A 20,241-nucleotide genomic window follows, 5' to 3' on the forward strand; every position below is an offset into this window, starting at 1 on the left:
ACAGCTTCGTGAGCGCCGGAGAAGCTGCTCAAACCGTGGAGGTGACTCTAAGGCTGCGTGCTTGTGTGTGACTTTGCATTTTCCCACACCGAAGTGTAAAATACAGCACAGAGATCTGTTCTGCGAATGTTTTTCATCTTGGTCATTAAATTCCTCCTCTGTTTGAATCTTGAGCAGCGGGACCAACAGGCTGCGTGGCACCTCTAGCCAGACACTGTCTTTCAGGAAACTTGTGGTTAGTCAATTAGCTCCGACTCTGTCGAATTTAATGGAAGTTAACTGAAAGGATCAAAAGTTTACTGAGGGGTGGGGGAACAGTGTTTATGATTAGAGTTTATGGTTATAAAAGCCTTGATTCCTTTGGAAATCATTCCCCCCGCCCAAAGTATCAGTGATGAATGCAATGTGAATACTCTTGCTCATTCTGGGTATGTACCTCATTTATAGAAATCTAACATTCAAATGATGCAGGATAACAACAAAATGGAAATGGCTTTCACAGAAGATGCAAAAAGGAAATTTGCAGTTTTAAATTTCTTATGCAGAAGGCCTCTCTTTTCAATTAATGACACAATGGAAGCCACACTAATTACAAAGCACAGCGAACACGCACTGACAATTTCCCAGGGAAGTGAGGGCAGAGCACTTGCTTGCTTTAAATCTGGTGCCCTCTCCATTTCCTCTGTGCACTTTCTCTAGATTTAAAGTGACATCTGCTCCATAAAGCCCTCAGATGAAGTTGCAAGTTCACCTGTGAAATAATACCTTGGTCAGGGATAATGAACTCTATACTGATATGTATATATATATTATTTTATGCAGAGGAGATGAGTGTCTGACATGTCTTGTCACATACATTTCAGACTTTTTCAGCTTAATGGTTTCTTCCTGACTGCTTAATCCTGTGAAATTGCAGGCTGAGTCAGCATTACAGACCTAATTCCCTCTCTTGGAGGTGCAGCTCCAAATTTCACTCTGAAGAGACCGTGTAAATATCCTCGAAGGGAATGTGCGTCCATTAAAAGCCAAAACAGAGGCATGTAAATGAAAGAACTGGAAAGACATTTTCTTTTGAGTGCATGGCTACATGTTGCTCACTTTTATGCTGGCCTGATAGTGTAGGATCAAGTGGAGTTTTGCCTACAGGATGCCGCAGCAAATGGGTGGGCTGTGAGCTTCAGGATGTGTTTGCTTCCTGCCCTGGGCAAGGTGAACCAGGCCTAGGCTGCTGGGCCGAGCTGCTGCCTTAGCACTGGTTTTGGGAAGAACCAGGCTCATCTTCAATTGCTAATTTTACACCTTGCTCCTAACTCCTTTTCCACCCTGTTCTTATCCCACACAGCTATGGTGATTCCCCTGCTCCCACTTGGATTTTTAATGACAGCTCCATAGTGGAGTTAGGCTTTCTATGCAGTCAGCTGTAGAAATTAAGGTAAAAACCATTTAGGAAGAAGTCAGCAGGTAAATGTTGTTACTTTTTTTTCCTGTCTTGAGGAAATCTTGATCCCTGTGCTGAGGGCAGGAAGCGGTGCTTGCACATGTTTTGCAGACCGGTGGCTGAGAGACAAAGCTCTTTAGCCTCGCGTGTTTGCCATTCACTCCCCAACCCTGGTGGTTTGGGATTTTTTGCCCCAGCAAAAGAAGTCCCCAAATCAGGCTTTCTCCTTTGCTAAAACACTTTGTCAATTCCCCTCAGTGTTCTCAATTGCCAGGGTGTGCAAATGCAAGCTGAGATAGCAAGCACCGATCAGATGCACTGTCTGCAAAATGAGATGCTAATATAAATGCACAGAAGAGCAAAGAAATATCAAGATCTGATCCAATTAGAAGGGCTGACCTTATGATTTGTAGTGCCCTTAAGCCGGGGAAAGCTGTCAGAAGGCAAGATACCTCCCCTTCAGGACGCAGGGCTGATGGGGAAGATTAGTTCCTAAGCCTGGATGGAGAGAATCCCCTGAACACAACCTCCCTAAGCATTTGCACTCATTGCCTGAGCTTAAGATGGGTCCTGGCAAGAGGCACGCAGGCATCTGTCTTTTTCTGTTTCAAAAACTCCAGGAGAGCTGATCACTTATCACGGGAACCATCTGGCTTATTCTTAGAGATCAACAGTTAGTCACCGAACGAACGAGGAACATGCTGCATTGAAGTCTGCTCTCCCCATTAAATATGAGGACTCAGCCCAAGGTCCCTGAAATACCACGTGCGGTGCCTGCCGCAGGCAGAGGGGAGAGAGATTTAATTCTGCCTTGAGGTTGCTGAGCTGCTGTGATGTGGAAGAGAGCTGCTACAGTGACCTGGGGGATGTGGCATCTCTGCCACGAGCCATGGTGGCTGTGGGGACGGGGACTCGGGGGTCCGCTTCCTCAAGGTCACCTCTGTCGGGGATGGAGATGCCTGAAGGAGGAGCAGGGCTGCACTGTGGCTATCTGGAAAGCCTGATGCCCTCTGCTTTACCTCTGTTGTTTGCTGTTGATCTCAGTTCCCAAGTACAGGGGCAATAGGTGGGACTGGGTTATCGCTCTGGGACAGAGATGCTGAGGGTGCAGGGCAAGGCCGGCATAGGCTACTGTGTGGGTCAGTGCTGCTGAGCTGTGAGATTTAGGAGGCCAGGGGGTTGCACCCTCATCTTAGAGGGCTAACACTTCAGGAGGTGAGGGCAAACACATCCGACTCTCGTCTCCTCGCGTGCTGTGTTAAAAAGGGCCATAGGAGTACCTAAGCCAGCTCCTTGCTAAAAACTTCTAAAGCCAGTGCACTACACCTCCCTTTCCATTGGGCAGTTTGTGTTTTAATAAAGCCTGCGGCACCCTCCGCCTGCCCTCTGCCATTCCGATCAGGCCCTTGCGAAGGGTGCTGGCTGAGTGCTGGTGTGCTTTGAAACACACTGATGCAGAGGGGGGGCTTGCTCGCCCACCACTGCTCTGGGCCTCCTGCAGCTGGGTAGGCTCCAGGCTTTTTTGGGCCCATCAGTGACCCCAAGAGCTGGGTGAACTCGGAGCAGCAGCTCTGCCACCCTCCCGTGCAGATGGCCTGCAGATCCCACGTGAATCCTGTAACCTTTGCTGAGAGTGGCGGTTTGTGGATTTTTCTTTTCTTTTTAATGTCTTTTTTCTATTGCTCTTGCTAATTACTAAAGCAATTTTTAAAATTTAAATGAGGGCTTCCTCCCTCACAGCCCATCTGCTGTGAAATCATAGCGCACATCCTTTGTGACAGTTCAAGCATCGCCATGGCAACGTGCTGTGATGTGATCAACCCTGAGTTATGACCTCACTGCAGGACCAGACAGGCCAGGCTGCTTTGGCAGGACGAATAAAAAGCAGCTTCTGTATTAACAAAAGTGGGATCTCTGCTACAAGCCGATGGGATTTGTCCTGGAGCAGACGGACTAAAGCCCTCCCCAGAGCTTTTTACAGGACTTCAGTGCTAGGGCTGGGGGGCCATCCACTTGAGAAAGCATGTATTTCTCTCAGAGAAAGTTGCTTTCTTTGAGTAGCCTTTTCCACTAGCTTATGGTACTATTTCAGTAGAAATCCCTGGAATTTTTAAGATTACTTTTTTCCTTCCCCCATCCCAGTGTATCCATAGATTGAACGTGCTGGGACTAAACTCTCTTTTTCCTGTTTGGAGGCAGGTGTTGTATGGCCGGTGGCAATGCATACTTCACCTATGCTCCCCTGTGGCTTGGCCCCAACCCCATCCAGAAGATAACAGGGTTGGGGGTGAGTGGTTTGGCTTTCCAAGGCATTCATCTCTCACCTACCCGCTGAGCCTGGCATGAAGGGTGACAACTGTCGCAAGCCTTTGTGGACAACTGGAGTGGATTAGTGACCAAAGACCGCCCAGCAGGTGCCATATCCAGTGTTATCCATTTCCAATTAACCAAAGACCTGGTTCAGAGCCCCTAGTTCAAAGTAGGGGATTTTTTTTTTGTGTGTGTGTGATTCCTGTGGATTTTGGATCAGATTTTAACCGTCAAACTGAGCCTGCTCTTCCAGCAAGCTATTTGCACATGTAACTAATTCACCGAGACAGCTTGTATATTTATCTGTACTTTAGTATGTATTTCAGAATGTGTCTTTATCTGTCCCTTAGATTAGAATATAGCATCTTTAGACTGGTGGTGCAAACATAATTGATGGGCATATTTGGCAATTCTAGCGGGACTGGTGGTACAATTTGCCACCTTTTGGGGAGCTGGAAAGTTAACAGGCAGCCTAATTTGGCTATTTTATTTGTTGGTGAATAGACACGGTGCTGTTTATGAGGACTTAAATGATACGTGCCTATTAAATGGCATGTGTTAACAAAGTTGAGAGGTGTTTTAGGAAGGGAAGGAGAGAATTTGGGAAAAATAATGCCGTTCCTCATGTGGCACACTGTGCAGAGAGAAGTATTAGGCTTTCACAGTATTAGACTTTTAAGTATTAAGACTTTGTGGCAACTTATATATGATGGTAAAGTCTAGGGGACCACAGCAGGTCTGCTATGCTGAGGTCTGTATGGTGACAGGAGAGCACACAGTGCCTTTTAGCTGCTGTAGTGCCTCTGTCCCTTACGGTGGAGTTGGTACATAAGGCTGACAGGCCTCACACATCTGTTCCTTCCCTGTCCCTTTTGAATGTATATAATCCATATAGCCCCAGTGTAATACTAATCAGGCCATCTCATTTTGCACTGATGACTCTCTGCTTTACCTGCCAAGTGAGAAAACTGGCAAATGGCTGCTGCAGCTTTGTCTTTAAGCCATTTTGGAGAGCCGACCTTGAAGACCTCCATAATTTTTTAGGCTCACAACCAAAAGGCGAAGAAAAAGGAATCAAGTATAATGATTTTCTCCCTCTAAAACTGGCTTTAAAAATACTATCTGCTCAGCCTCCTTATGCCATCTTACAGCCTCCAGCAAGTTTTTATAGCTGAGCTACGTTTGAACCCCAGAAAATGCGAGGCAGCCCCCGAACTATTGAAGTGCAAATGGCTTGACTGTAATCTAGGAAGATTCAAGAGAAACAGGTCAAATGTTACACTAAACACTTATGCCAACATATTTTAACAGCAGGAGGATAGAAGCATGTTTAGCCTGGGCAGGTTTAATGTGAGAAGATTAAAGTCTCCTTTCTGAAGGTGAATGCAATTGGTTTACTGGTCTTTGGCTGTGCATTCTCAAAGATAACAATGCTTCTGTAGCTGCATCCGTACCAGAGCCTCAGAGTCTCAAGGTGCTTACGAGATTAACTTGATCAGCTTTACAGAATGCCCATGGTGTCAGCCCTTATGGATATCCCAATTTACCAGTGGGAAACTGGGATTTGGGGAAACTGGAGATCAAGTTCTCCAGTCCCTTTGGCTGCAGCCAAGCATTTATAAAAATCAATACCAGCACTAGGGCTCTTGCAGCTTTTGCTGACTCCATGCAAGGAATCCATGGCACAGCCAGATCCCCTGAGACTAAACCCATTGGCTTAGCTATGCCACCCATCGTTCACCCCATCACTGACACCCATAGGAAGCCTCAGTTCAGCTCGCTATGCATTGTGGTAAATATTTATAAGTCTGGCCTGGATTTAAGCAGTTGCAGTAGGATTTTTCCTGGTTTCATAGAAAAGTGTACACATACCACTATCAGAAATACAAAAGCAGTATCACAGTGCTCACAGAAACAAATTGGAGCCTTTATCCTACCAGGGCTCAGCCAAGAGTTTGTATCATCTTCTTAGCAAGATATCTGCTCTTAGGTCCTCAGCATATAGATTTTCCCTGCATGCAGGGGTAGATCTGGGATTTTGTTTTGCTGCAAGGCCATGCTAGTAACCACTTCTTTAAGTTTTGGAAAGCCGAATTTGCAAAGCTAGCTGCTGAAGAACATGCTAAATTACAGGTTAAGCTATGTGTATTTACTACAAGTTAAGGGACATGTTTTTTTCCCAATCTTAAAAATCCCGGAAAAAGCAGCTCTCTCAATGCAAAATATTTTGTCACAGTAGCCACCTTAAATGCCACCCTGCTTCAGTGACAAATTTATGGTGACATTTTTCAACAGAGATGGTTAAACTCAACTCAAGTGCTGCCTATAAAATACTGATTTTCCTGCACTCTGAGAATGTCTGGGGAAAAAATGATACTCTATGTAAAATTTGATTTATAAAAAACTTGTGCCTGTTGCTTCAACCTCTGGGTGCATTTACATTACCAGACACAAATTAAATTTAACACCGTACTGCCAACAGCTGTGTTTCATCCAGGACTGAGCAGACAGGATGGGAGCTAGAGGTTGAAATAGATGGGTGGCAATAAAGGGGGAAGCTTAGAAAAGGCAGGGAGGGGACAGACCAAAAGAGTAACCAATAAAGGCATACACCTTTATAAAGGCAAGGACATGCATTTTTCTGGCTATGAACTGCAAATTACCATCTGGTTTCAGAACTGCTCTTTTCAGCATTAAAAAAAAATCAAGAGAAGGGATCCCTCTTCCCCAACACATTGAATTTATTTGCAAGATTTTGAAAGTCAGCAACAGAATGAAAAATAAGGGTAGATTTTCTTAACAATTTCCTTAATGCTGTAATATCGGTGCAGATCTTTCAGAGAAGTGCTGGGATCTACTGTTTGGAGGGGAGGTGGGAGAAGAGTCGCTCCCTGTCTAGGTCCTATTCACTGCTTTTACTCGTGTCTTAACATGTTAATGAAATATATTTAAAAATAAATGGTATGCTAAGGATGGTGTGATGGATACTGAATCTGATGGATAATGGTACAAACGAAGATTAATATTAGTCATATCTGTATGATTTAATGAAGGATATAATGCCACCTGCTGTGTGGTGAAAACAAATTACTGCTTCTTTGATTGTTTTCGACTAGTTCTGTGAAGAAAATGAATTTTGACTAAACTAATTTCCCTTTAATGTTTATATGTGTAATTAAAGATTCATGTGTTGCAACTAAGCATAAATACCATGTAACATCACACATAGGCGAGGCCTACGTTGTTAACCCACCACTTCCCAGGGAGTACAGCACCCAGCACCTTCTAGCTGAGTTCAGTAGTAGTTTCCTTTTCTTCATCGACGACCTGGAAGACACCCTCATGCACTTTCCTGCTTTGTTACAGGTACAAAAGAAATCCCTTTGAAAGCAATAATGACCTTTTATTCATAGAACTGTGCCAGATGGAGATGGATATCCGTATGCTTAGCGTGGGCAGGGCACTGGACCGGCCCAGATTCGGGGCCACTCTGTGTTGGTGCATCTCTTTGGTGGTTGCTGCACGAGCGGCTCTCAGGGCGGGGACGCCATATGAATCCAAAGAAGGAGTGATGATGCCTTGGGGCAGGTGTCTGCTGGGTGCAGACCACAAGTGGCACCAACAGACGACGTTAGAACCCAGGCAGTGGCTTGGACCTGTTGCCACTGTGGACCTTTTGGAGGACTTGGTGGGTTTTTCTGGCTAATGGGTTATTTTGCCGCCCAAAACACTCAGTCTGGCCTGAGCTCCTGCTCTGGAGCATGCTGTGTCTCCTTGCCATATCTAAAGGCTGAATGGCCTAGCTGAGCTGCCGGACGGCATATTATGTATGGCAGACTGGCAAGTGATGGTAACATAATAACTTTGTCCCCCAACAAAGTTAATTGAATGAAATTTAATGTTGCTAAGAGATTTGGACTGCATCCCTCAAACTTCAGGAGATTAGGCTGCCGAGCAGGAGGCACCGCAGAGGGGTTGGCACCACGCCAGTAAACAAAGCTCTATCAGGATGATATGTTAATATTTGTGTGTACTGTAAAATTAAAAAAAAAAGGGGGGGGACGGGACAGACAAGGTGGTGGACTGCCTCATCTGCTTCTCTGGCATAGCAATTCCCATTGAAGCTGATGGTAAAGCATTAATGCTTCAGCAATAAAGACAAGTGATTTTAAAACAGCTTGATTGCAATGGAAAACAGATGCCTAATGCAGCCAGTACACCTTCATCTGTGGTCCCAGCAGATCTTACACAGAGAAATATTTGTCTTATGAGAAGGACCAGAAGCCCCAGCTGAAATCAGAGCTTAGTTCAGTGGGGGGCTTCTCTGGGGTGCAACGATGCTGACTCAGCAGGCTGTGGGTGGATGCAAGCTCTCTCTGCCTGGGCACCAAGCTGGCCATGCATGAGTTCACCCTAATTTGAAAACTTTGTAACCACCTTAGTGTGAGGCTGCACTTGGGGTAACAAACCATGATGAAAAACTCAAGACTACAAAAAAATCCACAAAAAAAACCCCCAAAACCCAAACCCAACCAAACAAAAAAAAAACCAAACCCAAAACAGACAAACAAACGAACCAAACCAAAACAAAAACCCCCAGTGAACCAGCTGGTAAGAAATGCAGGCACTGGTGAGACTCTCAGTGTCCTTAACCTGACACAATATGGACAGGGAAAATACTGAGAGTGCAGCAGTGGATTTTGCAGGATGAGAAGGTGCTCCTCAATTTCATCTAAACTTTGGACAATGAAAACACTGAAGCTGATATCAAAGTGGAATTTTGTGAATTATTTGCTGGAGAGAAGTTAACTGGAGAAGGTGATGGAGCAGAAGCTGAAGGTAAGAAACAACAGGATGGTTAAGAGGGAATTTCCTGTTGGTTTAGCCAGGGTGTGTGCCAGCGTTAGAAGAAATGTTTTCTGAGTGTGCAAGAGATTTGAGGAGGGCCCCTGGCAGTCCTCTTGCCTGGCCCTGACTTGCTCACTGCTCACCTTCGAGATGTGGGGGAAGTGGATCTGAGTGCACCAGGTGCTGGAAACACACATGGATGGGTGTAAAGGATGTCACAACTCCAGCGACAACTGACCTGAGTCCTACCAGAAACTTGAGTGGTATTTTCATCTGAGGACCACTGCAAGTGTGGTCCATCTGGTGACCATATCAGCAAAGTGTAGCACGAACTTTCTCACCATTTGAAACCTGCAGCACCTGCATAGGACATGGGAGAAAGGGGCAAACCTTGAGGTTTCATGAGGCATGAGGTGGAGGACAGCACAGTTTCTACCCACAGAGCTTAGCAGTTTCAGCTATGGTTATAACACAAGTGCTACAGCTCTCCTTTATTGCCAGTAAACAGGTAGGGCCTGGGCTGTCCAGATGACACTTTTTTCCTCTCTTCAAACCTACTGCCTACTTGCATGGGTACTTTGCCTGAAATCCTGGCAATACCTCATTGGTTCCAGCAGGACAGAAGCTCATTCTCAGAATGACATACCAGCCCTACCCATTAGCTATACTCTGAACTTATATGCCCCGAAGTCACATAAAGGCAACGCCAAGATCATGGGAAACCCCCATTTTCTGTATAAAGCAAGGGAGTACAATCTGTAGGCTGATGCAGCTCATCTTTAGATCACTAAGGGGATGGATTAGGCTGGGGAGCTTTGTGTAGCTCAGCCCAGACACAGGTTCCTGTCCAGCCTAATTATATGTTGCCTGTTGTCTCCACAGTGTGGTTCAGATGTGACTGCCTGGATTTTAGTAAACAAGTTTTACACCTACAAGATGTTCCCTCTTTGCCAAAGCACTGCCTGGCACCGGGGTGAAGCACAAGCATGACGTTTGTACTGTTTCTATAGCTGGGGTACAAACTTGTCAGTTGCTACTAACATACCCTAAAAACCCAGACTCCAGGAGAGGGGGATGAAGAATGCATCAAGCATTTATTGGCTTTGTTGCTGATAAGTGTGTGAAGATAAATATTTGTGCAATGGTATGTCCCATTATCTGGCTCTGGAAATAAAGTGATGATTCAGTCCAAGTGCTTTATCACTGCTCACGGGAGAATTATATAGAAAGCTTATCTCAGGACCGTCTTGGCTTTTGCAGATCTGAATAATTATGTAGATTTGAGTAGTTTAAAGTTTTATATCCCTTTGATGAGGCTTTTCCATCCGAATAGTCAGTTGTTCACACAGAAAAACTCCTCCCACTTCACATTATTTTTTATTGCCCTGGGCTGCATGTATCTAATTCATTTTTGTATCCAAGAAATTGTCTCTCTGGTTATATTTTGGGGGATTAACCTTGAGTTAGGACCTGCCTTCCTGAGTGCTGAGGAAATGTACAGGTTTGCAGAGAGCACTCTGTGCTATCTAATAAAAGCTGTGTAATAAAACACAATAACAGAAACTAGGAAGACTAAAGCTAAACTCAAATTCATCCTGGTGGAAACTTTATTTTAGTGAATGAACCATATCACTGAAGAAAAAGCTGGGTTTACCTCCAAACACGACATCTCCCAACTCCATAGGAGTTCAAATGAGTTAATCCTAGCAACTTTAAGTGATGTAAGGTGACCTTCACTCCAAAAGCTTTTTCTCCTGTCCATTTTCTCCATTCCGGTGTCTTTCCACGTTCAACTGGCAGCATCAGCAGAGTGGGAGGAAAATAATGACAAGAGCATTCACTGCCAGAGCAAAAAAGAAAGTGTGCAATCTTTTTTGTGTTGTCCAGAGGGGAAAGACTATGAACAGAGAAACCTGTATGCTGAGTTCAATCTTAACATTCCTTCTAATAAGCCCCAATAATGTATATAAAAAAGGGAATTTCTAAATTGGTGAAAACAGGCTTTATATTAAAAGTATTGTCTCTGGTTTAAAACCCACCAGTGGAAAGTGCTTTTGTTCATGTTTTTCTCTCTCTGGGCTCCAAGGATTGATTCATCTTTTGAACATAACACTGGTAGCCAACACTGTCACAAGGGCTGGCCCTTTGAAACCAAAGCTCTTCATTCTTCCTCTGCATAATTGGCTGGGAAGGGACTCACTGGCCCTGTGGAGGGTTTGCACCGTCATGAACAGGTTCCTTCTGCTGGAGCTTCAAGAGCTGGGAGAACATGGGGGAATGGAGAAGCCAAACCTTCTCCTCTGTCTGGTTTTAATGTCACTTACGAAGGAGCTATCGGAAGTTCTTAGTTTCATATTTTGATCTCATTTCCCATTCGGCAGCTAGGTACAGATGTGGATTTTCCGAGCCATCTGATCTGTTTGGATAATAAAAGCCCATTAGGTCTTTTGGGGAAAAGCTAATATACAGTTGCCAACATTTTTGTAGATGTTTTCCAAGCAAAATTTTCCAACTGAACCCCAGAGGGTGGGCAGGCTGGGAGCTGCTGGAGGGCTGTGTGCTCATTTTCATACATTTTTAATGTGCTTAAAAAAAGAAAGAAAGAAAACAATGCCCTTTCTTAAGTGACCAGCTTCTCTAAAATGATACAGTTTTGGGGTTTTCGTACTGAAGAATTTATTTTCTATAAAGTCTTGACTTATATCTTTTAATACACATTTCAATTTTTCTGCCAAAACATTAAAAGAACAGCAATCTCTTCCCCATCCATGTAATGATGAGAGATCCTCACATGCTCTGAATCAGGAAAAGCATATTAAAATCCTGTACTGTGTTTTTTATAAAGCACTTGGAGCTATCAGTTTTCTTTGAAGACTGGTGGTGGTGCCAAACATGTAGCACTTCTAGAAACAAGGTCATGGATGCTAATCCATAAGCTCCCAACATCACTTCCTTCTCCTGTGTTTTATGGGCTTCTCCAGATGAACCAAGCTGGTAGTATTGCATCCGCCAACTTGATGAGCAGTCCTGGAGCATGTTGGATTCGTCTTGTGGGACTTGAAGTGGTGAGAGGGTCTGAATATATTTACAAGGTAGAAAAGAGTGAGTGTTAAGAATAAGTGTGTTGATTCTGGACACCCTACTGCTGGGATGCTCCTGATCTTGTTCTCAGGAGACCTACTTGGTACCTATGGGGAACACCCGGGACATGCCCTGCAGTGCACCGTAGGACACCTTGCAGACTTGTTGTGGGATGGACATTTGGCTGAGGACATGTATCCAGGTCCTCTGTGCCGCACGTGCTCCTCTCACTCCCTTCTGCTCTTCTGAGTACCTCTAGTCTTTCTCTGAGAAATCTCCTCTCCTTCTGAAACTGATCTTTTTCCTTTTCAGTTTCTTCTCTTCCTGTGTTTTCTGTAGTTCTTCCTAATAAAACAGAGAAATGTGAATTCCTCCCTCATCTTTTCTCCCTTCTTTCTTATGACACCTTCTCCTGCTGAAAGTACAAATGCAGTCTGCTGCCACGTCTTCATAACTGCTGTTCAAGAGCTGGAGCACTTGCATGCAAAGCTTTGTGTGTGGATCTAGAAATCTGTATGACAAAGTAAATCCAGGACTCAGCAATACCGATTTTTCAAAATTAAGACTGAGGACACCCTTCTTTTATAAAGCTGCGTGCAGTGAGATCCATCAGAGAGCTCTCATTCACCTCAGAAGGTGAATGCAAGCCTCATCTCAGTAGAGGAAACGGAATAAAAACAGGTGTCTGTTCTCCAAACCTGCTTTGTTTTACTGTTATATGTGATCTGGAGAACCTCCTGTGTGCTACCAAAGAAAGAGGATTTCTTTTTTTAAGTTATAACATAATCAGAAGATTTTTCTCTTAGAACTGAAAAACAACAAAGAAACTTTAAATGGCAGGCAAGAAGACTGTTACAGGTGACCCAGCCATAATTTACAGAGACTCTTTAATCAGCACAATAACACTGAGGATTATGATGCTCTGACCCTTTTTCCTTCCCTGAACCCTTCAGTTAACAGTTGGGCTAATTGGTAGCTGTCAAGCTTATGCTGAATGTACTGAGGGTTTCTGCGATACTGCTCTGTCCACTTGAAGGCAAGCAGTATAGTTTGGGTTTCAGAGAAATGCCAATTAGAAAGCAATTTCCATGCATTCACAGCTTATTCAAAGTGCTGTAATTTCGCCTGATGCTTTCCATGCTGCTGGCTCTTCCAAAGCTTATCTATTTATTTCTGTTATCTGCTTCATTGTAAACTCCCAGAGAACAGACTGTCTCCTTTATTGTATGTGTGCGAAGTGCCTGCTGCAGTCTGGCTCTCTTTCTTGCTGGGACTCCAAGGTGCTGCTGCAATTAATATGAGGATGGAAAATTTTAATAAGCTCCTTGTAGCTACTCTGAGTGATGAATATGTGTGTGGAAGTCTCCTAGGATTTTTCTAATAATAAAATATTATTTTTCACATTAACAATTCCAAAAAAGCTGAACTTTGACATGGACTTTTCACTGTGTGCTTCCCAGAGTAAGTGTTCACTAAGCTGTTCTGCTGCTGAGAGTGAAATTCTGGCCCCTGCGAGCTGTGCACGGTTCCAGGGAGCAGTGGCCAACAGTTGTCTTTTGCTGCTTGATTTTCAGGAATGGATCTTATATCTTCTTTGTTTGCACCACTATAAAATTTCAGATCACACTATAGCTTGAGCACATCCTTCCATGAAGCATTTAAAAATACCTGGTTTTGAAGACACATCTCACAACTAGGTATTTTTAATTGGTCAAGGAAAAATTGCATATTAAAGGACAATACTCTTTTACAGGTATGACACAGTGGTGGTGGTGTAGGGATAGAGCTAGTGGAGGTCAGTGGCTTTTTAGCTTCCTTTGCAGCTTAACAGTGAAGATAAAGCATTGGGACAGGACCTCAGAGAACTGGGCTCTGAAAATAACCTTACCCCATATTTTTTGGTAGATCACACATAGTCTCTTGCTACCTGAATATCTTTCTGTAAAGTGAGGACTACACACAAGTGGGTGCCACCCTGGGCTGTCACTGCTACTTCTGAAACTGCTGTGCCACCCTGCCCTGGAGCCAGGAGTTACATAGGTCCTACCTGCCTGGAGGAGTCAGGGGTTGTGAACATTGACCTGTCAGTTTCTAAGGCAGAGCTTGACAGCTGGCGGACAGAGCTACGTGGTACGCCTGGTGAGGGCGCCTGATGGAGGTCTCTGCTAGCTGTCTGCTTTGCGCGCAGCTTGTCTTACCTGCACAGTGAAGCGGCTGATTTCAGCAGGTTTTGATGCTTCATTAAAACATTATCAGTGCAGTTTCATAGTACAATACGTTGGGTGACTCTTGCAACTGTTATCCTCTCAGAGCTTCTTTCTGGACAGGGACAGGAGAGCATGGTGGAAATGCGGTGACATTTGGGAGCTGTGGTTGTCCATACAATTTGTTCTTGGCACCCATTTAATATTCCTAAACTGTGCCTAGATGCCTAGATCCCTCTGTAAGACCATAGTAAGGGTTCCAGCTAATATGCAGAACCACATCACTTTTAGCCATTTCCCATTGAAAGGCTGAGAAAAGCTGAGATGAGAAAGCTTGTGGCAGTGCAAGCAATGGGTGGGGTCAAGTGAAGCAACTTGTCAAATAGTAGAGAAAGTTTGGAAAACCTTGGATTAGGCTGTCACTAGGATATGGCCTAAATCACCAGATGTGAGGAAAAACAAGTGATATGTAATGAGGGCTTCCTTTGTGTTTGATTTATCCTACAGAGCTCTTCAAGCTGTGGACGATCATGCAAACCATATGTGGTGCAGGGAGGACAAATCTGAGTTACCGGAGAAAGGGATTTGCTGTTCCTGGGCTCTGGGATCAGGGGTCTTCACCCAGATTAGCCCAGAGTATTTTTTCTTCTTGGTGTAGAATAGAGATTATGCTATAAAAGCCAACATATGCTTAACTGTCATGAACAGCATTACTGTAATTAAATGACTCAGTTTTTTGCCTTAAACAAGTAGTTTCTTTGATAATTCATCACTGAAAAAAAAAAAAAAGCTGTATTTTGGAGAGGACAAAGGGGGAGACTTCACTTTCCTTCCTCCTAATCTTGATTTAGCACCTAAAACTCCCTCATTCCCTTAGCAGGACCTGTTGCCTCATAGGTGGGGATGATGTGGACAGCTTTCCCTGACCTCAAGGCCCATGTTCTCTCAGGAGCTGTATGGAGGGGAGTGAATACCATAGTCCCCCTTTACAGATGGATGCATCAAAACAGAAATCTTCAGGTTCAACACCATGTCTCAAACGCTGCATCACTGTGTACCTGCGAGCCTTGTTTATAGGTGACCTGCCATCCTTTGAACTCACACCTCCCATTTGGGAATTCACGGTAGGTGTGGGAGCCCAAGGATGGCATTCACAGACATCTGTCCATTTGGTGGGAAATGCTGAGGTGTCGGTTGTGCTCTTGTGGGAAGCCTCTTTCTTCTAGTAGCTCCTAGCTGCGAGTGGGGAAAGGCTCAGCTCTTTCTCATGATGTGCGCAGGGTGCTCCTCTGATGCTTGAAGACTCTGGTCATCATTCCTTCTTGTTTGCCCCAACCTGATCCCAAGGTAGACACCGACCAGAGGGGCTGCAGGGCAGGCTCAGTGGTCACCTTGGTTTCCCTGCTGAAGCTGGATGGCTCCATGCCTTCCACCTGCCTGCACACGGCACTTCATCTCCTGCCAAAACACCCCTTGCAAATGCAAAAAGTGGGGGAAACTTCTGGTCTGGAAGTCCCCTATGGAGTTACATCCCCATTTTGGGGCTATTTAGGGGTTGAGTGCATCAGCTGAGGCAAAGGATGAGTGAGTGCCAGGAATGCCTGTGTTAGAAATTGCCATAAAAAGAAGTAGATGAGAAGCTCTCATTTCTTACAAATTTATATCCAAAATTACTTTCCCAGGTGAGGAAGAAAATAGCCAGGCTCAGGGTTGCTTGCAGGTACAGACCACCCTCCTGATTTCCCTCTTCCCAGTGTTTTTTTTCACTCAATTTTTCAGTCACTGCTCAGTGAGGGCCTTCCAGCTGCCCCAACAGAGGGCTGCCCCGGGTTCAACACTCATGACGGTTGAAGCCAAAGGGCCTCAAAACCAAGGATCTCAGCTTGAGACCCTCAAAGTTATTTAGACCCCTAATGCCTGAGGTGAAGGATGGATCCTTATCAGTGGTGTTGTTCTGGGGGGGGAAGGACTTTGGCACACAAGACAGTTAAAACCTTGGATGAGGGGTGTTTAAGCAGTTGGGCAAGATCTTGGGGAAGGGCCTTTTATCTGCAAGTCCCACAGGTCTGCCCAATTTCCAGCCTCTCCGGGTCCCTCTGAACAGTAACCTGCCCTCCAGGGTATCCCACTCCTCAGTTTGGTGTCCGCAGCCTTGCAGAAACTGCACTCAGTCCTGTCACACAGGCCATTAGGGGAGACAAGAAGCAGTACTGGTCCCAGGGCTGGTCTGAGGGACACCACCAGCTCCTGGCAACAGAGCCAATTTTCCACCCACCTTATTGTCCTGTTATCCAGCCTGTATTGAACCAATCTGATGATAAGGACACCATGGGACTCTGTGTCAAAAGCCTTGCAAAAGTTAAGGGGTACAACATCCACTGTCCTCTCCAGAGTGCCAGCCACCTCATCACAGAAAGCAGAATTTACTGGCTCAGGCATGGTTTAACTTAGACACAAGTTCAGCCAGCTTTGCACTGCACTGCCTCCACCCTCCAGGATGTGGTGTTAGTGGGGATCAAATTTGTTCAGTCTCCCTGCCTCCCCTGGAGTTGACATACCTTCAACATATGCTCATGCTGCTGTAAAAGCAATTGAACCTGGTACTGAGTGATTGAGTCCCAAATATTCCCTCCAGTTATCCAAACCACTTGTATTCTGGGAGAAAGTACAGATGATGACATTCAAGATGGAATAATTATGTAGTGGCGTCTTGCAGTATTTATGTGAAGGGTTATTACACTAGAGCTCCAAATGTTAGCAAAATCACCCCAAGTAAACAGCATGCGGTGTTTGCATGTCCGTCTCCCACTCTCATAATGCTCGCTCATTTTTATGTACAGATTTATATGGGTTTTTATTGCTAACGCCTTTCTCATTAATAGCCTGTTTGAGTTTTATGGTATATCTTTTTGGCACAAAATCAACTGAGAGTTTGCAATTACGTTTCCGGATAGAAGATGTTGTTTACATCACGTTGCTCTGTAAATCTTGGACAAAGAGATCTATGTGGGAGCATGAGGCACAGTGCTGGGCCAAAGACACCAGAGGGTTATTTGCAGGACATGTATGGCCAAGAGGACAGAGTCTGCTGCCAGATTTACAGTGCCTTCCCTCAACTGGATGCAACAGCATGACTGGAGCTGCAGAAGGGACGGGAACTTCCAACAGGGTTTGCCTTCCTTGAGGCACCGTGGGCTGGGAAATGCACAAGCTCTGTGGGATTTCCATATTTAGCTGAAGAAGGGCAGGAGCATTACAGGCAGAGATGTTAGTCCTGCCTGTCCTTGCAGAGGTGGGACCTGCCTTAGTGCAGAGCTCTTCCTGAGCACTTGTGAGGCCTCGTATGGGCACACTTTGTGCAATGTTAGGCAACATGCCACATGAATCACTTTGCAGAGGCTGGAAAAATGTAGCAACATATGGAGCTGAGTTTGGGGAAAGAATTGAAAACAAACCTCATAACTTGAGCGGTTTCCTCCCATGGCAGCTGTTCACATGTGCTCTTGATGCTTGATATGGGCCTCCCTGCTCACTGGGGAGATACCTGGAAGTTGTCAGTGGAGTGCTTGCTTTCCAGAAGCCTTTCACCACCTCTGTAGATGCTTGGGATGAGGAGTGAATTCTGCACTGACCTGAGGAAAATGCAGCTGCCTGCTTCCCTGCACAAGCTTCGCAAACCTCTCAGACAGCATCTCCTCAGCCTCTGAGATAGATTACATCTAAACCCAGCAGCTATTAAATAATCTGCACTGAGGATATTTAGCATGACTTGACAAATAACCTTATAATCAGTCTGGGAGAGTTTCTAGTGGACACAGCATAGCCACGTCCACATGCGATTAAAGCTCCGTAACTCTGATGCAGCCCAAGCTGGCATCACAGCTCCCACAGGAGATTCAGCTCTTTCACCAACAACCACAAAACCTTGCACGCCAGGTAGAAAGCAAGTGGGTAGCAGTCCTTGCTTTAGTTAGGATGCTGTGAGGATAAAGCTCAGGAGGAATGGGTTATGCCTGCTGCTACAAACTTCATGTGTGACACTGGCTAACTGGTCCCTTTGGACCTCAGCTCTTCAGCCATAGGAGAGAGGAATAGTGCTCTCTGCCTTAGCTATTTGCACATTGACTTTTACAGTGGGCATGTTGCCATACCCAAGGAGATCCAAGTCTTATTCTGGGGATAGAAGCTGCAAGTGGGTTAAACCAGATTAGAATAAACAACTTCAGTAGAGAAAGGTAAACAGAAGAGTTAGAATAGAATAAAGTCACCTGAAAGCAGGAACTTGGCAAGAGTTTGATGGACTAAAACCACAGCACTGCCAATATTAAAGATATATCTGTCGAGCAATTCCTGCTGGGGCATCTCCTTCAGTCAAGCTGCACGTGATGCATGTGGACACCGAGATGCAGAGCTGAGACACATGGAGGCATCACTTACTATTTGTCAGAAGGGGTTGGGGGAGGCAGTTTCTGGGACTGCAACAGGGCCAAGGACTGGGGAAAGGAGATGAGGAGGCTCTCCAGCTCAGCACTGGGTGGTCAGCAGAATGGGGCAGAGGTGACTCCCAGGCTCCGCTGTTGTCTGGGGCCCTCTTGTGGAGTATTTGCTTTGCACATCTAGGGACAGGATTAGCTCCCATTTGGGACAGGGCTTCTCTTCAGTCCGGCTTTTACTGAGAAGCAGGGTTTTTTGCTCAGATTGCTCCCCAGAAAGAGGTGTGCTAGCCCCAGTTTTGCTGGGCTAGGCCAGGGCTCCCTGTTGATCCTGAGAGCTGGGCTGGGACTCAGCTCCTCTTTAAGGGCCTGGGGGGAACAGACAGTCCCTGCGATCAGCAGATAGGTGAAAGGATTCATCCCCCAGTGATAATGTGTCTACCCTGAGCTGGCCCCTATATAGCCAACTGAGTGCTACTTAACGGGGTGTAGGATGAATCCCCCAGACAGACCTCTAAAGAGATCAGGAGAAGAACAGTTCAAGAGCACATTATTTCTCTCCATTTCCTGTAAAGGGATTTGAAGGTGATGAGCAGATGTCAACACTTGTGTTGGAAGTATCCACCGTTAGGTGAACTGAATCCCACCATTGTGCCTGAGAGCTTGGTGAGATCTGAACAAACTCTACGCCTGGTCCCAGTCTGGACAAGAACCCTTCATGTGAGGGGCCCTGGTGCAAGGACTTAAGTATTGATTTCGTTGGCTGCTGCCAATAATTCATGATTATTCTTACTGATTAGGGGCACTGCTCCAGCAAAACTTGAGTGTTTGTTTAATGCCTAAATGAGGGGGAAGTAATTATGTACTTAAAGTTATTTAGTAAATGCCCTGATGGAGCTGGGGTGCACAAGAATTAGCTGCAAAGTTGGTTGCAGTAGATGGAAGCCAAAATGGAATCTGGCCAGGGATTCTCTCACTCATTTCCTTATCCCAGAGCACTTCACTGAGCTTAATGGGCAAAATGTGGCCAAGACTATTCTTTCCATAGTCTAAGTTTTCAACTCCATATATCTGTACTCCAAGCACTTTTCCTGTAATGAAGATAGGCTGTGCCTTCTGCCATCTGGGACATGTACAGACCTGGTAACTCTTCTCATGATTGTTACTTATTTTCCTTTGTTTGTGTCAAAATACATCTCTGATTTTTTTCCCGGTCAGTTTCTGTGTTTGAAATGTGAATTTGTGCAGGAATATGTTTCACAATGGCTTTTTGGGATAGGGCAGAGCTGGCCCTTCTGGTGTCCAGCTTATTTTCAAACAGTTGGAATGAATCCCACCACTTTTTGCAGGGACGGCTCAGTCATCCATGCAGCAGCAGCAGAACTACCATGAATTACAGCCTGATGTACTAAAGATTCCTGAAATTGAAGCTATTTTACCGTAATACCCTGTGTTGCAAATGGTGGTAATTCATTCTCAACAGCTTGTGAAGCAGCTGCTGGAGCTTTATGTTAGGATTGTAGTTTGCCACCAGTACAGGCGGTCCCACTTCTTCCCCACCTCTCCTGTGCAGCTGCCTGTTTTGCACTGCATGTGCCATAGCTGCAGGACGGGAAAAGCCTACTGATCCAGCAGAGACCCGACCCACCAAAACTGCAGCGACTGTTTCTCTGAGGCATGGACAAACATCTCAAACATAACAAGAGGCACCTGTCTTATAAACAGTGGGGTCTGGTTTAATTCTTGTGAAAGTAAACCTAGCTTCCACAGAGCTGCCTCTGCTCCTTGCAGGGCTGCATTGGCCTCAGGTGTCAGTGCTCTGCTAGTGTAAAATGAACAGCTATTACACCAAAGGCCTTCAATCTGCAAGTGCAAATGTGACATAAATGGGTCTAATGTGCATGGGGCTTGTAATGGGTGACAGCTT

This window comes from Phalacrocorax carbo, chromosome 2, assembly GCF_963921805.1.
Source record: "Phalacrocorax carbo chromosome 2, bPhaCar2.1, whole genome shotgun sequence".
Lineage (NCBI taxonomy): Eukaryota > Metazoa > Chordata > Aves > Suliformes > Phalacrocoracidae > Phalacrocorax > Phalacrocorax carbo.